This window comes from Calypte anna, chromosome 6, assembly GCF_003957555.1.
Source record: "Calypte anna isolate BGI_N300 chromosome 6, bCalAnn1_v1.p, whole genome shotgun sequence".
In the NCBI taxonomy this organism is placed as follows: Eukaryota; Metazoa; Chordata; class Aves; order Apodiformes; family Trochilidae; genus Calypte; species Calypte anna.
In genome coordinates, this window is record NC_044252.1 from 8,391,442 (window position 1) to 8,395,700 (window position 4,259).

Consider the following 4,259-nt stretch of genomic DNA (forward strand, 5'->3'; position numbering starts at 1 on the left):
GCTTTACCATCTGTGTCCAGCAGTACTGGCTTTCATGGTCTCTTTGTTTGACATTCTCCATGCTTAATTTTAGAATAAGAAGGTCAGATCAGATAAAGCATAATTCAGTTACATATGGGGCACAATCTCAGTAACTTCTGTATGTAAATGGCATTAAAGCATTAATAACTTACCATGCACTCTGCCTCGTTGTCTCACACAATGCTAAGGTAAAATGTTTGGTATAGACCAACCAAAAGACAGACAAAATGCTTTCCCAGAATTTGGTCACTTAATAGAGAAAAATTCACTCTGTTCTAAGCTAATTCCAACAGTTTCTCAGAAATATTAATGTCTTGAGCTCTTATGCATTTAATAAAGAAAAATATGATGTATTTCAATGGAAAACAAATTCTTCATTCCTCCTCTTCTGGTGTTTGTTGTAGCTGATAGCTACAGTACTGGTTTCAAGCGGAGCATGCTGAGCTAATTATATTTCTCCAAAACCCTGTTGATTTCTTGATTGCTAATGTGGTATTTGCGAGTCAGTGATTCTTAAATGTCAGCTTAAGAACCCATCTTTACTAGTCTGAATCCCCTAAATGAAAGTCTTGTTTTACCAATATTCCCAGTAAAGAATTACTCTCTCTACTGTTTGTCTTGCAAGTGAGACAAATAATTTCCAAAAGCTCTGTTTTTTTATTGCACCACATTTAATTGGAGGGAGCATGGAGACACAGAAACATTTTCATTAATGCTTCATTATTAATCAGTGAAAGATGGATGCAACACTTGAGGGAAGTGGTTGCTAAATCCCCTAAACAATTTACTGTAGCTTTCTTCAATGAAGCATCTTTTTGAAAAGATGAACTGCCCTATTAGAGCAAATGTTGCAACAGCACAATGAGAATGAGCTCCCCTTTTAATGTGCTCTTTTTGAGAAGGGGAAAAAAAAGCCAATAACTGGATAAGTCTGAACTGTTTGGTAAACAAATGCAAATGTTATTTTTTTTTCCTGATTTTGCTAAGCCTCTGTGGGCACAGTATTCATACAATTTTTGTGTGATGAGTCATGTAAATATTGTCTTCACATTTGTAGCAAGTTTTCGCTTATTTTTTCTTTTTGCTTGTTACAGCACTTCATCTGTTAGCTCATTTTACATGTTAAAATAGTGCAACACGATAGTGATTAACCTGCATTCCAGTTTAGATAGAGACATCTCCAGACATCCTGCAGTGAGGGTCAACCATCACAAAATCCTCCTTGGAGGAGAGCCTCACTGACTGCCTCTGTTGCTGGTCGGAAAAACAGTCCCTCTTATTCCTCAGCTTGCTCCAGGTGGGCAGCTGAGCAGTGTTCAAGGTCACAAACACAAAAGCAGAGAGTGGGAGCTAAAGCATCATATTTGTAATAAAGAAGGGAAAGGTCCCCGATTGCTGGCAAGAAAGTACATGGAAAAATCTTGAAGAGAGATCTGAATGTGTAAATTGTTTTCCAGTCCTTGCTCTAAACCTGCCTATCTGGGAATCCATAAGGACTGACCATGGGAACAATGCATGTATTCTGCAGCTCTTCTTTTAGAAACTTTTCAGAAAACACCTTGATTAAGAGCAGAAATCTATTCTCACTATGAAGAAAGAGCCTCTGTGATATTATCAGCAGTACTGCAGAGACCTAGGTAACTAGGGCATTAGCACTTCCAGGCAATAACAATTATGGTTTGTGATGGATGGAGCTGACACAAAACAGTAAACTGTGGGGGTGCTGCTCCTTGTGGCCTTGATGCCAATCTCTCTGCTCATCCCATGAGTAAAGTAGCTGGCTGTGTAGCTCTATAGTCTGGGTCACAATGAAAATATTCCATTGTCTTACTGATCAGTCAAATAATGTTCAGGCATGAAATGCCAACGTGCAGATTTATAAGCATTTTATCCCTTGGGATGAAAATATTTGAAAGCACGGAATTCAGCTAAACTGAAAATATGGCACAGTATCTTCTTGTCCAATATGGATGAATATTTATTGAATGAAAAGAGAGTAGCACATCATTTTACCTAGTTTTCTCTGTTGCAGGATTTACTTTCTTAGAAGTGCAAATCAAGTTGGCTACAACCATGAGTCTATTTACTGCTTTCAGCTCAAATTGGAATAGCAGCAGGTAAGAACTGGTATATTTATTTTCTGTTTAAGTCTTAGGAACAAGTCACAAATTTGGGACCATGTGTCATGGTTAACACAGCAAGTCATTATATAATTGCATAGAAACTCTTTTTATTGAAACATCTGTGTTAAAATGTGCACGTTAAATAGAACCTTTAATAGTCTATGAGTCTCCCTAAGCTTTTATTTGGTAGCAGAGAAAATTCAAACCTTTTCAGAATTATTTAAAAAAACACTTTAAAAAGGTCCCATTATAAGGCAGGAGTGTTTGGAGATGTTATTTTGCTTTGGCATCAAAACAAATGTTTGATAAAATGCTTGTTATGGTATAAAATATATGCACAGTTTCTAAGTATAGTCAGTATCAACCTCCCCTTCCATCTTTCTTCAGGTCACCAGCTATTTCCTTTCCCTCCAGTTCATCTACTTTATTTTGTTTCTTTTCCTCTGGCTGAAGAAGGATCAAGTCTCTCTGTTGTTATTTTGATGCTACATCAGTCATTACTCTTCCAGGTTTTTTCAGTCAGCAAAATCCCAGCTTGCAGCCCTGTAACTCAAGAGGACCTGGTCTATTGAACTAGCTGACACTAGCAAATGAATGCAACCCAAAGGAGCAGATCTGAAGAGGACAGTGGATGGTGTGCAGATAGTGGTTTACATGAACCCTGTAGACATTTTAGGAGATTTTCCTTTGGGAAAGTTCTAGTCTGACTCTGTGGTGATCAGCTGGAGCATCATAGGAGCCCAGTCTGGATGACCTGAGATTGCTCACTGATGGAAACTGAAACAGGGATTTGCAGAGGTAAAAGAGCAGTCTGTACTAACATGTACTAACATAGGTGCCTCATCACTCTTTGCTGGCTTTATATTTCAGTATCTTTCCTTTCCATTATACCTCTGTCTGGTCAAGGGGAGGATTTTTCTGTCTTCCAGTTCTTTTTTTATTGATCTTTGAGTGTCTCCATTATTGACATAAATTTTCCTGTGTTACCCTTCTCTGCACTGCCTGAATTCCCGCTTGGCCCTTGCCTGGAAAGTCCCACAGATAGAGCCCTCAAGCCCTTGAAAACACAGATAACCTTTTCCCCCAAAGAACAGGGGGTCAGGACTGTATTTTTTATTCTTTATTCAAGGGTATAAAATGAAGGATAAAATCCAACATAATAAAGTAGTTATTACCAAAAAAATTAGTTGTGAGAAATAATACTTTTTTCTTGAGCTTAAATTTAGCCTGATTTTTTTTTTTTAAATGTAGCCTAACAAGGAAAATTTCATCATGATTTCTAGGAGTCCATCCACAGTATGAGCCCTGAATGTAGAATCCTATAGGAAACATATAGCAGACATCCCAAAGTTTAGATATCACTGTATCACTTCTCTTTTTCTTGTGATACTGCACCCTAGGAATTCTCCACAAGGCATAGATTTAGAGCTGCAGTTGATCATGTTTTTATTAATGTTTATGCAGCAATTAAATACATGTATTTTCTTTCTTCCAGCACAACAACACACACAAACTTCTCCCTTTGTAAATCTGTCAGAAGTCCTAAGGAGACCTGGGCTCACAAGGCTCCAAGTCTAAGGTGCTTACAGTAAAGCTTCTTCATGAAAGTAACTTGAGGACTAATTCTGCTGTAGAATTACTAGAGAATATTAGAATAATCCCATACATAGTAATTTATGTAGGTGTCTGCACAAAGTTCCTTAATCTCTTAACTTCCTTTTCTTGTTTTTTTTTTATTTTCTTTCTTTTTTTCTAAAGGAATACATAAAGATTCCAAAGCCATAAACCTAGGATTTTTTTTTTCTTTCTTTAAAACAAATGTATAATGAAACGTTGCCTCTGATAGTGTTTGCCCACTAGAGTAAACCTTCCCATCAAGGCACTCTTCTAGCCAGGATCAAAATAGATTTTTTTACATGTATAAAAAAAGCAGGAATCCCAAAATTTCAAAAAGCAACAAATGAAGAGTGTAGTAGCTACATGAAAGTAGGGACAAAGTATAAAATGGTTATACATGGCAAGAAGAGTCAAGGATCTTTGAAAATTCCATCTTGTGTGAAAGTTACAGCATCATCATTCTTTCTGGGTAATGGTCATATTCAGCTATTCTGCTTT